The sequence below is a fragment of the Vicugna pacos genome, chromosome 19 (genome assembly GCF_048564905.1).
Source record: "Vicugna pacos chromosome 19, VicPac4, whole genome shotgun sequence".
NCBI lineage: Eukaryota > Metazoa > Chordata > Mammalia > Artiodactyla > Camelidae > Vicugna > Vicugna pacos.
Window position 1 is genome coordinate 38,655,624 of NC_133005.1, and position 13,168 is coordinate 38,668,791.

At 41.4% G+C, this 13,168-nt stretch overlaps 1 protein-coding gene and 1 long non-coding RNA gene across 28 annotated transcripts in view; one reads left to right on the forward strand and one right to left on the reverse strand.

Annotated features, from left to right (window-relative positions):
- Positions 1 to 11,570, reverse strand: part of LOC140687461 (uncharacterized) — a 91,114-nt gene extending 79,544 nt beyond the window's left edge. For all 10 annotated transcript variants that reach the window (XR_012061818.1, XR_012061821.1, XR_012061817.1 and 7 more), the window contains exon 1: positions 11,359 to 11,570. This is a non-coding gene — a long non-coding RNA (uncharacterized lncRNA). The remainder of the gene's footprint in view (positions 1 to 11,358) is intronic.
- Positions 1 to 13,168, forward strand: part of TSHZ2 (teashirt zinc finger homeobox 2) — a 911,650-nt gene that overhangs the window by 119,801 nt on the left and 778,681 nt on the right. For 3 of the 18 annotated variants that reach the window (XM_072944421.1, XM_072944419.1, XM_031687683.2), the window contains exon 1: positions 11,683 to 11,798. The exons of the other annotated variants lie outside the window; for them this stretch is intronic. The gene's annotated coding sequence lies outside the window, so the exon portion shown is untranslated. Of the gene's footprint in view, positions 1 to 11,682; positions 11,799 to 13,168 lie in introns of those variants that run through there. 18 annotated transcript variants of the gene reach the window in all.

The window sequence follows — 13,168 nt, forward strand, 5'->3', positions numbered from 1 at the left end:
TCAAAATTTCAACATATGCATTTTTTTTTATCACTGTGGACTCATGATTTTCTATGTCATTCAACAGATTTTTTTGTCTGTTAATATTATTTATTTTGATGCTCAAATTGTTTCAGATTGGGCACATGGAATCCCTTAAAGATAGCTCTTGTGTCTTTTTGACATGCCTCCTACATTAAGCTGGGATCATCTTTTACTTTACCTGCCACAGCTCTGCAATCCGCCATTTCTCCAAGGGGTCATGCTTTCTTTTTTTTTTTTCAAACTGGCAAATGGCACTGAGAAGCCAACATTGGGCACTAAGTGTGCTCATTGCCATGAAGGAATCTTTGCTTCTTGGTTCTTTCAGTGGACATTTAGGAAAAATATGCACAGTACTCTTTCTTTCACAGCCCTCAACAAAGCTGTAAATAGATTCAACTATTTAATTTTTACATTGTTATTTCATCCAATTTTATGAGGCCGAAAAGATTTGTTACCATACAGTAAAATCAACTCTTAGGTATATGTTACTAACGTTAATCTGTAAGGTAAAAGTTGCTGATAGTAAGACTTAAATTGTTTCTAGTGACAATTAAAAATTCCTCATATCTCCCACATATTTCAGACTTCTATCAAGCTTCAGTAAGTCCAGCACAGTTTTACCTCTGGCATTGAAACCAACTGCTGTTTCATTATTTGAGCCACAGATATGTATCTTTAATCAATGGAATGTAGTAGGATTGCTCATACCAAGAGAAACACAGCAACCCTCTTTCCCCAAATAAACAGCAGATTCTTCTCCTTTCTCATACTTCTGGGCATTTACTCATTTGGGAACACACTGGTGGAATATTCCACACTATCTAAATTGTCCTCACTCTCACAATCTGTCTTTTGTTCTGAGTACTTGTAGATGAATTTAAGGAAGTTAAAAACATTCAAGAAGCTATTTCAGTCTATATCGTGCATCACAGGCATAGTTCTTCTCCGTGTGGTAGACACTAAGGAAGTATATGTTCAACGAATACATAAAAGTGTTAAGTGTTTTGTGTCCTTTGAACCTTGAAGCCTTATCTGTCTTTCCCTTTCCTTAATGGCAAATTTTACTTCTTTCCTTACATTATGTATTTTTATTTACTTGAACTCTTTTTTTTTTCCTACATAAAAATGGTATTGATATTGGGGCAAGAAGAGAGTGAATAATTCAAACATATCCTTATATTTGGGATATTTCAGAGATGCTATCAGGGACTTGGAGGCTTCACTGGAGCTTTGAGAAGGCATGAAAACCTGAACTGTTTTTGAAAACACTAACACCCAGAGAAGATTGTTTGGGAAAGACACGATCCAAGCTCTATTTAAGGATCTCAGCGTATCTACTGCCAAACCTACAACGTGTTCCCTTCTAAAACTTTCCCTTTCATTGATGCAGCCAAAAGTCTTTCTGCAGGCAGCTTTCCTATTTGTCCAATTCTGGAAATATCAATTCAGCAAATGCTTCGTCCAGGTTTAAGATACTAGCAGATCACAGACCTCAGGAAAGCTCTACATTCTACATCAAGTGCAGCCTGGGCATGTTTTCTTTTTTTAAGGAATATCAAAATTCTAGGCAGACTGTCCTGTTCTGTTGACTAGGTGTTATTGTCTCCACTTTCCACCTGGTTCACCTGACAATTTTCTGTTCTGCCACACAGGAAGACAAGTGGATGGCAACCCAGAAATTGGAAAAACAGTGAGGATGGCTTCTGGGCAGGGGTTGAAGATGGTTTAGGAGAGCTACTTGACTATTGTTTTAATCAATTCTGCTTTGCTACTGATTAGAGGTTCAGAACTCCTCTTCGGAGGAATTGCCTCATCACGAATATCTCTGCCAACACAGTGTGGAAAAACAAATTGAGATGCATCACCTATGAAATGCCACTATTTCTATTTTTGCTTGGCTGATTCTGCCTCACTCCTATCCTATTGTTTGCCAATTGAAAACAAACTAAAAACAAGGCATTCAAGTCCTACTTTCTCTCTCTCTTTACTTTATCAGTATGAACTGCTCTCAGAAGACAGTATATTATACTGGTTGACACCATAGCTTTGCTCTCAGATAGGTTTAGGACCACCTCACAATTTGTCCATTATTGTGTCTAAGTATTCACATGAAATATTTAGCTCTTTAAACCCCACTCTCCTTATCTATACAATAGGTGTCATAAAACAGTGAAGTCACAGCTTACTTAGAGTTCAGATTTTAAATTAACTCATAAGGTGTGAATTGGATGTAGTTAATGTTGTCATGGAAGAACCCTTACATCACCCATAAAATAGAGAGCCGTGGTTTTATGTATACAATTACACAGCACAGGTGTTTGTAAATGTATAGTAATGCATATAATAAAGTGCACTCTATAAAACAGAGAGCACATATGCGAAATACAACTTTATAGTATATTAGATATGCCATTAGATTGCTATTTTTATTTCTTGCTCTTGCTCTTTTTTTGGTTGTTCTTGGTTTTGCTCATTTGACATGATTGAATTCACATATGACGCAACTCTAGTTTATCTACCTTATGGAGTTGTTGTTAGGAATAAAAGAAATTATGCATGATTGGCAAATTGCTAATTCTGTATAAATGATGAAGGAGATGATGTTGATGAAGAAGGTGAGGATGATGGAGATGATGAAGATTATGATGAAAATGATGATGATTTGAAGATTTTAACCATACTCAGTTTCCTTAGACTAATCTGTATTATTGTAGGATTTCCTACATTGACAAAGAGGGTCAAAATGTCAGGCATAGGATAGTGTTCTTTGCACTAATCCTCAAAATTAATAGAATATAAATGTACAGACCCTAATACTTAACGTATAAAAATCTGTGTCTCCTTTAATTTTACTCTGCTGGACTGTCTCACAAGTCCAACGCACTTTCACCTGAACAGCCTGACTGGGATAGAATTACATCTTAACCACATACACCGAAGTTCTCTGGTCTCCACTGATGAGAAGGATCAGTTAGAACAACGCTATTTTGTGGTTATAAGACATCAAACCGCAGTGAACTTTAGTTCCCTAAGTGACTCTTTAAATATTTAATATCATGTTAAAAAATGTACAAACGTAATTGCAGAGAGCAGGTTGGGGGGTGAGAGGAGAGAACACTGTAGATCAAGGACAAACAATGGGCTTTTTGCAAAACCTGCACTAGAGCTCTCTTTCCTGAGACGGCACATCACATGGTTGATTATTTGGGCATATCTTCAGGTAATAAACATTACTCTGCAACATTAAAATATGCACTGTTACAGTCAGATGAGATTTAAAGGAAAAAAAGAGTTAATCTAGCCTTTTGAAATTCCCTGTTTAAATATAACTTTTTATTATGGAAATTATTAAACACATACTGAAGTGAGGAGAAAAGTATAATGATTCCCTTTGTACCTCATCACCCAGCTTCAACAATTATCGACACTTTGCCTCTTGTATTTCATCTCTGCCTCACTAATCCCCAACCTCACCTGCTTTTTTTTTTTTGGGGTACATTTTAAAGCAAATCCCAGGCATTGTCTATTTTCATTGTAAATTATTCAATATAGATCTTCACAGAGTAAGCCTTTGGAAAAAATATAACCATAAATTAAGAATAATTTCTTGATACCATAAAAAACCAGCTACAAGACCCTTTTAAGTAGTAGAGGTATTTAAAACTAGCAGAAAACCTTGTCTTTGGTAACTAACCTGATTTGATGAATTGTTACACTGTCACCTCATACTAAGCACGCCGTTCCACCCTGATTTTGGCAACACATATTCTGGAGCTGTCTTATTATAAGTGGTATAGATCAGGATTGGCAAGCTTTTTCTGTAAAGGGACAGATAGTAAATATTTTCGGTTTTGTTGCCCATATGGTCTCTGTTATGACCACTTAACTCTGCCATTGTAAGTGAAGGTAGCCACAGATAATACACAAATGAGCATGCCTGTGTTCCAATAAAATTTTATTACAACAAAAGGCAGAGGATTGGATTTGGCCCTTGGGCCATAGTTTGCTGACCCTGGGTGCAGATAAAGCAACCCAACTCCTACCCCAAAAGGGTCTGCGAGCCCTGGAGTCAACACTGTCCTGAAGAGTTGAGTGTGTTGTTGTTGAAGAGCATGCCTTAGGAATTAGAATACCCACATTCCAGACCTGTCCTGGCATTTGGAAGATGCTGAATAGGCCACTTTTGGCTTTATGGTTTCTCACTTATTAGATGAAGACAGAGGCACCTGTCCTTCTTGCTTAAAGAGTTTATTGCAGGACCGAATGAGATCATGAATATGGAAGTGCTAACTAGAGCCATACGGGGCTGCTCAAATAGATGTGATTGTCCACATTACTCTGAAATTCTGGATGGTTCTCTCTTGATGGCTCTTAATTGCATTTTATCCCTCACCTTCCATTTTTCTGGATGCCAGACACATGACAACAAAAAGCAAGCTTACATTCACTGATCACTTTTATGTATGTGCTAGGGACTTTTCTAGAGGGGTTTACATGCATAATCCTGTTTGATCAATCAGGTATTATTATCTTGATTTAAATGGCAAAGGAACCGAGACTGAGAGAGGTTAAGAAATGGCCGAATCCCTATTGGGAGTGAGTGGCAGAGTCAGAACTTGAACTGTCTGACTCCATAGCCCTTAGGCTAAACTGTCACTTTTCTCCTTTCCGCAATGTCACCAACTAACCCTTTTGTAGTCTACATTGTGCTTTTCTACCTATGTGAGCTCATTTAATCTTCTGCAGAGATATTAAGTAATTCACTCAAGTCACCAACCTGAATAACTCCTACTTATCCCTCAGAGATCTAGCTTTACTGTCATTTCCCAAGAAAGACCATCTCTTACCCCCCCAAAATGGGTCAGGTCTCTGTGTTAAACACATTTACTGTTACATCCTATACTTGCTTGACCATGTCATTTCACTTCTGTAACTAAAGACTCATCATGGAGAAAATGCCATGAAAGCAGAAATTATGTCATTCTTGTCACCATCCCTGGCCTATGAGTGCTCAATAAATATCTGTTAAACACATGTGTTTCTAAAAACAATGGGGTTGGAAGCTGTATGTTTCTGAGTGAAGACTGCATCATAATGACATTTATTGCTTGTGGCTTGGGTTGGATATGTGGCGCTCCCAGTAGGGAGCCTGTTAGGAATTCCAGTGCAGTGACTCTGTGCCTGGGAATGTGGTCTTATAGGTGTCACATCTACCACTAACTCACTAATCAGATGGGGAGGCAGTGGAGGGGGTGAGAGGAGTGCTAATGCTGTAGTGCTCCTGCCTGGGGAGGGGAGAGGCTGTCCCTCTCCTGCCTGGGAATGTCAGAGGTGTGTGTGCAGCGAGAGAGGGAAGGTAAAGGTTACCTCCTAATACTATGTATGAAAGCCCCATGGGAAAATAATCTGAAGGGAAGGGAAGGAGGTGTTGTAAACTGAACTGTCTTCAGAGGACAAAAGGGTACCCTACAAAGCGCGAAAGACTGAGTATAATAGGGGGAATGATGAAGTCCTTAGTGATCTGGACTCTAGGTTGCCTCAAGTTATTCAAAGTGAACACATTAAAAAATTACTTTGTAGATTCATGCACCACAATGTTCATAGCAGCACCATTTACAACAGTCAAGACATGGAAGCAACCTAAATATCCACCAACAGATGATCAGATAAAGTAGTTGTCATACGTGTGTACACACACACACACACAAACACACACACACACAGTGGATTACTACTCAGCCATAAAGAAGAATAAAATAATGTCATTTGCAGCAACATGGATGGATCTAGAGATTGTCATACTTACTAAGTAAAGTAAGCCAGAAAGAGAAATACCGTATGATATCACTTACACGTGGAATCTAAAAAAAATGACACAAGTGAACATATCTACAAAACAGAAACAGACTCATAGACATAGAAAACGAACTTACAATTACCAGGGGTGGGGAAAGAAAGGGAGTGGTGGGATACAGTGGGAATTTGGAATTTGCAGATACTAACTGCTATACATAAAACAGATAAATAACAAAAGTCCTACTGTATAGCACAGGGAACTATATTCAATAACTTGTAATAGCCTATAATAAAAAAGAATATGAAAAGGAATAACATATATAAATATGTATATATAACTGAATCACTATGCTGTACACCAGAAACGAATACAACATTGTAAACCGACTATACATCAATAAAAAAAAATCACTTTGCAGGCAAACAAGACATTAGAGGCACAATGGTGCCCATGGAGTTCAACTTTGCAATTCTCCAGATGATGGAGGTGGGGAGGGAGTAGAGAGGAAAGGATGCAGCACAAGAGAAATGATTCCTGGGCAGATGGTGAATCTTGGGTGATCCCTATCAGTTTCTTTGTTCCTTAAATTAGTATAGATACCCTTTTAGGTTTGAGACAGCGGTATGCAGACTTCTGTCAGCAGTACGGTGTTATCTGGTAGTAGCTGCATCATGAACACTTTGGTTCTGATGCATGATGAGACTAACCCAGTGAAAAGTATTTCTCTTTCTTGGCCTCTTGTGATATTTCTAAATGAAGGTGGCTGAGTTTGGATTTAGCCAATCCTGCAAAGAAAGTTGGAGCAATTCCAATGTTCCTGGGTGCTTCTATTCACAGATTGTCTTCTTCCCCATATTAATTTCTGATTTGAGTTCCAGGGTGGGCACAGGCCATTCTGCTCCTATTAGCTTTAATTAAGGTCTTTGCCATTTTTTATCAGCAGGGTCTGGGCAGGTGTGCCAAGGTGCCTGAGGGCTCAGAGAGGGAACCTAGGTTAATGTTGGGCCAGGCTAGAGTCATAAAGTATGCGAGAGTCACTTATTGGATGGGACCTCCATTTTACCTTTAATTATCTTAAATGTTTCAAAGTTCAGTTCTTCCGTTTGCCATGGTCTGTCGGGTAGACAGAATGTTGATGGGGTTTCGTTTAAGACCCTCCAAAGGGCCAAAGGTTAGACCCCTATGAGATTACCAAAAACAAAGGGCCTTGGAACAGGACTTAGGTTACAGAACTGGACAAAACTACCATCTAATCCAGCACTTGCTTCTGTGAATACATCTGGAGGCAGAACATTAATTGAACCAACTGCTCAGAAACTTGGATACTTAACAGGTGTGAAACTAAAGGACGCTTACACTTGAAATCTTGGAATTGGTTTCTTGCTCTGTGTGTATAGGGATGGGTAGGGGAAGGAACAAATGAATACAGAAGCCTCCTTGAGAAGGATAAACACGGCTTAGAATAATAAAATGCAGGCTGGAATGCACCCTCTTCTGTTCTCTAAACACAGGTCCCCAGCAGTTAACAGCGATGAGGAGGACGGAAGTCTTTCACCAGGAAGAAAGGAATCGGGGAGTGGGGGCGCTGGGGCTTCCCATGGCAGTGCTGCTGATTACTGACACCCGCACGCTCATAACAGCCCACAGAGCTGCAGCCACCAACTCCAGTATTTGTCACTGTCACTTCCCAAGTGCTTGGCATTGTTCAGGAAATTGTATGTGTAAAGCAGAGCTGCCTGCGTCCAACTTCAACAAGGGAGCAGCCGTGCAAGGGTGCTTGAAACTGAAACAGGCTTATGTGTCCCATTATGTGCCCCAGCAAGAGTCATAAATAATTGTGACAAGTTTTTTTTCCCCATCCCATGTGACAGTCCTTGACTCTGCCTCCTGTCTCCTCTCCCCTCTGCCTCATAGACTAGACCTGCCAGGCTGTGTGATGATAGATGTTACCGGGCAGCAAATGACAGCTGGATAGATTTTTTAGTTGGTGCTTTAGAGGGAATCAGATATGCTGTATAAAGCAATAAAAAAAGCACACTCACAAGGTGGATTAAAAATAGCTAGCACAGCAGTAACCCACTTTGTTGTTTATCAAAAGTTAAATCTCACATGGTAAGTCCTAGTGATGTGTTAATTTTTCAGACTCCTGTCAGAGTGATGCTGCCAACAGCCACTAAAAAAAAAAAAAAAAAAAAAGGAAAAAAGAAAAAGAGAAGGAATAAAAACAGTTGACCATTTCCATATTGAATTTTTGTTTGTCTAATGAAACAAAAAGTCTTTTCTTCCTTAAATGCTATCTAAGAAGAGAAATGGACTCAGGTGCTGGGTTATGTTGCTGCAGTTAAAAAAAATTTCTTCTCAATCTTGAATTTTAAACATACAACTGGAGATGCTGTAAGGTACTGAACCCTTGTTCAATTAAATTTTTTTTCAAACGTTGCTCATCTTCCTCCAAACACTGTATTGATCTAGGTTCTGTGTAACAAATGGTCTGGTTTCCCAACCACCTTGGAAATGTCATGTAGGCGTCAACAAAACTACTTAGTGTATGTTTTATAAAGAATTACAGCCTCCTCTGAATTACTCAGACTTTCATCTCGGGCAAGCTGGCTTGGCTACCTCATGTCTCGATGGACGTGCAGAGGTGCTGGAACATGATTCAGTGACCTTCCCCGCTCCCCAGTTCACAGACGTGACAGGCTGCGATGTACTTAGTCACTGCATTTCTGTCTTCCCCTGCACTACACGGGAAGTGGCTGCTGTGTAATTTAAGAGTGCTCAGTATATCAGATCATGACTATTTTCCCTCTTGATTTTTCTGATGAATCACGTTAGGAGGGCTATAGCTTTCACGTGGCAGCATGCGGCATGAGGAGGCGAGGTAGCACAAAGTGTTTATTAAAAAAAATATGTCTTTTGGGCTGGGCACTAGGCAAAGGGGATAATTTGAGCTATGCCTCTATAATTCAAATTTGAGGACAATTCAATACCGGGTACAGGTGCATTTCCTTCAATATTAGGTTGTACATGTGTTATTGGGAGATGTTTATTATTTTGATTGTTGTAGCATTATCTCCATAAAACAGTTTCCATAATAAAATCTATATTCTCTGGCTTTGTCATGCAATTGGTTCAGTCTTTTTTCAGCAGGAACACATAAGTGGTAAGAGATATCAGTGAAATGAACAAAAGGGCAGGTTTGAACAAGGGTTGACTACTTCTATACCTTACAGCATCTCCAGCTGTATGTTTAAAATTTAAATCCCATGTCCTGTTCTTACTCCCTGGGTGACCTTTGGCAAGTTATTCAGCCTCTCTGTGCCTCAGTATCTTTACCTGGAGAATGAGGGTGATAATTATTCCTATGGAACGGGACTGTTTTGAGGACAGAGTGAAATGAATGGGCTTAGCACAATCCTGATGATAGATGTTAAATAAGTATTATTATTTTAGTTACAATTATTACTGTTGTCTAGTTATTTTAATTATTTCTGGGATAGTTTTACTCAGGCCACTTGCACCTCCTTACTCCAAATGTTTCTGGATCTGACGACCATGTGCTAGATGGCTGAATGGAAAGTTACTTCTGGAATGAAGCCCTTTTCGAGGTTAAACCAATAGTAATACTTTACTCTGCTTGATTCAATGTAAGTAGTCTTTGATAAACCCTCTAAGTGTACGGGAGCATATTCGGTAGATCACTGATACTGCCTTTTCGGCATATTTCATCTCTCTCCTGTTGGAAAAGAATCTTCAATGAGATGCTTTATGAGCCCATAGTTGGTAGAATATCTGAATTTGTTAATCCGTCTTTGTCTCTTTTTTGCTCACCATCTGGCTACCTTAGGTAATAGTACCATAGACCTCCTTGAGTTGTAAATGTAAGACATAGGCAGGTTCTAATTTGCTTCTAGAGTCGTTGGAAGAAAATTAATAGTTTTTGCCTGTTATTCACGGTAAAGAACACTATCACTGGGAGCCAGGTTGCGCACACATACCCAACATGCATACATTTTGTTGACACAGATGTTCTGTGAAACCACAAGTTATCCTCCCCACACATGATGCACTCTGGTATTCTCTATTCTTTTCTATTTCATTTTTAAAAAGTGTTGCTCTTGCCCAGGGGTCAGTAAAAGGCCAGATAGTAAACATTTCTGGCTTTGAGGGCCAACTGAAAACTCAATTTTGCCACCATAGTGTTAAGGCAGTGTAGACAACACAGAAAAGAATGTGCAAGGCTGTGATTCAAACATGTTACTTAGGGACACTGAAATTTGAATTCCATGTAATTTCCCTGTACCATGAAATATAATCCTTTTGATTTTTTTCAACTCTGAAAATATGAAAACCAATCTTAACTTGTAGGCCATACAAAAATAGGCAGTGAGCTGGATTTGGCTCATGGGCTACAGTTTGCAATCCCGGCTCTAGTCCTTTAAATTGATTTTATGACCTGTAGTTTGCAAAACATTTTCCAAAGTGACTTCGAAGGGATACTTGTTTGGCGAGGGTGCAAAGAGTTGTTAATGGAAAGAAAGCATCTCTCTCTCTTCAAATGGATTTGTAAGACCCCAGGGTGACCACAGATGTCTACCTGTCGGCAGAAATTCTGGGATTCTTTATCATAATCTCAATCTTCCTGACTCTGAAAGAGGGGTACAGTCAGGCTCCCACCCCCAATTGTTTGACCACATATCATATTGCAAAAACCCTTGGGACTTGGGTTCTGAGGAATAGGCTGTCAGAACCCTGTTTCAAAGCATGAATCTGGGGATACCATACTCTTTCAGGGATGACAAGTATTAGGTGCAGGGACCCACAGCATTTACCAGTGAGAAAGGTAATTAATAGTCTCTCAGTCAAGAGACACATTTTGGAGCCTACTATGTGCACAATATTACACTAAACACATGGAAGAAATGACGAACCTGCTCTGTATTCCTGTGAAGTTTGTAGTTGAATTTGAACTTGCTTACAGGCAGCATGTCAACAAGCACAAAATAACACGGTCTCCTTCAGAATGAAGCCCCAAGTGTTGATGATTTTACAATAGGGGATAATAATAATACCCATGAGCATTTTATAATTTTATAGTTCTCCCACTGTTTTTTTTTTCATAAGTCATATTTCATTTGATTCTAACAACAGGTGTTTGAGATGGAGGGACAAGGGGTTACAAATCCATTTTATAGGCAGGGAAATGGAGCAACTTGGCGGAGGTTACACCCGCAGTAAAGTGCCAAGTTGAGGATGCAGGTCTTCCTTAGAATTCTTACAGGTTCTACTAAAAGTAGTGGAACCATTTTGCAAAGGAGGAAGCTTGGATCAGGATCTGAAAACGGCTAACGGCTCACTGCTCACGGACGCAGGCTGTTAGGAGAATCTGAAGGGTGGTGCCCAGGTGTGTGTGCGTTCACACAGGGTTGATTTTGGAAAAGGCGCAGAAGTAGAGATAGACACCACTATGTAAGAGGTATCAAAGCTCTTTGAAGGAACGACCGACAGTTGCTAAATTAAAAGAAACGGTCACCTACCGGCTGGAGTTGGTCTCCAACAAAGTTCCTTCCCCCCGGTGTCGCTGTAACTAATAGACCGAGACCCAGTTCCATTCAGAAGGAAAGGAAGTCTTTGTTCCTCGATCAGAGCATGGAGAGGTGCAAGGTGCAAGCTCCGGCTCCGGAGTCCATGCTCAGGGAAGGGGCCTGAGAGGCGCTGCGTTATAGGGTCTCTTCAGCCTTGGCGGGTGGGGGGGGGGGGGCGGGGGGAGGGGTGTCGCGGGGCGGGTGCAGCTCCACTGCGCATGCTCCAGGCCTCTGCGTCGCGCACCGCGTCTCTGCACACGGCCCGCCCAGCGGAGGCGCCCGCGCTGTCGTTTCCCGCCGGGACCTCTGGTCTGAAGGGACGCGTATGAGGCCTCTGCACGCAGCTCCCTGTGAGCAGGTGATACCAGACTAAGCCCAAAGGCAAGGAAAAGGTTAGGCTTGATTTCCCAGACCCTACTTTTATGCCCCGGGAATAACGGGCCTCGCGGGGCCGGATCCCTCCTCTGCCTTGTGTCCTGCTGCTCGTCTGTGAGGGGCGCTGAGGGGCGCAGGTCCGGCTTCTGCTGTGACTGCTTCCTGTGGAGTGTGGGCGTCGTCACAGCCCTGGGGGGGCGGGAGGCCGCGGCACTTCTGGGGCGCCTGTAGGTGCGTTTGCCGGGCACCAGGCCTCGGCCTTAAGTCCGCATCCCGGCGTGACCACCGTGTGTCTAACCCTTTGGAGACTAAGTGCACGGGAGGATTTAAGACACCTGCCCAGATACCAGCAAGAGAATGATGGTCACACGCAGGACCGTTCTTAAAAATGAAGGTGTCTCGCAGGCACACGTGTGCCCTGAGGTTGAAGCTCGAGGTCGTGGCCCAAGTCTCCCTGGTCACACTTTGTTGTTTTTTGGAAGAGAGGCTTCAGGTCAGAGAGAGGGTCACACGGGTCGTCACGGAGGTCTGCTGCCCAGGTTTTCTCTGCGGAGGTGGTGGCTCGGGGGCCTGTTCCCTCGAGTGTGATGTCCCCCTGGAGTGACCCCGGCGACTTCAGGGCAGATGGTTGGTTGGGATCACCGAGAGGGCTCCGTCCTACTGAGGAGTGAGCTGGCCTTGCTGGCTCCCGGTTTTCCAGGTTTTCGTTGCACCCAGCCTCCTGGCCGGAAAGGGTGCAAGGCCAGGCCAGTGGGTGTGGGCAGAAACCAGATTAAGCTCAAAAGGAAAGAAAAACTTTAGTCTTTATTTTATTACCCAGATTCTATTTTTATTTCCTGGGAATTGTTAATGGGTTTTGCTGGTGACACAACCAACAAGGCAACCAAGAAAATAACCCTTTAAGCCCTAACACTGTGAAAGTCTCTTCCAAGTTAGAAATCTTGAGTTAAAAATTCACCTGATAACCAACCTGTCACCAGCTTCTGGTGTGACAGTTGTTGGAAACCCCACGACCAAACTATCTGAGGAAAATAAACAGGGCCATCAAACCGTTTGGCACTGGGTTTTGAATTAGCCAGCAGGTTATGAGAAAAGCAGAAATATCTTTCACCTTTGGCCTGTCCCCTAAAAGACAAATTAAACTGAGAGTCCCTCCATGACTTTCTGTCTTCCCCAAGAATACTTCTGTGAAAATAATTTTGTTCCTCTTGAAAGAAATATTTTGCCAGCCCTGAAAAATAACGTAATTTGATAGGATGTAAATAAAAGAGGCCTAGTCAACTCAAGTTTCTAATTTGAGAGTGTACCATTATTTAGACTCTAGGAGTATTTTTAAAAATTAATTAATTAATTAATTAATATTGAAGCGTAGTGAGTTACAATGTGT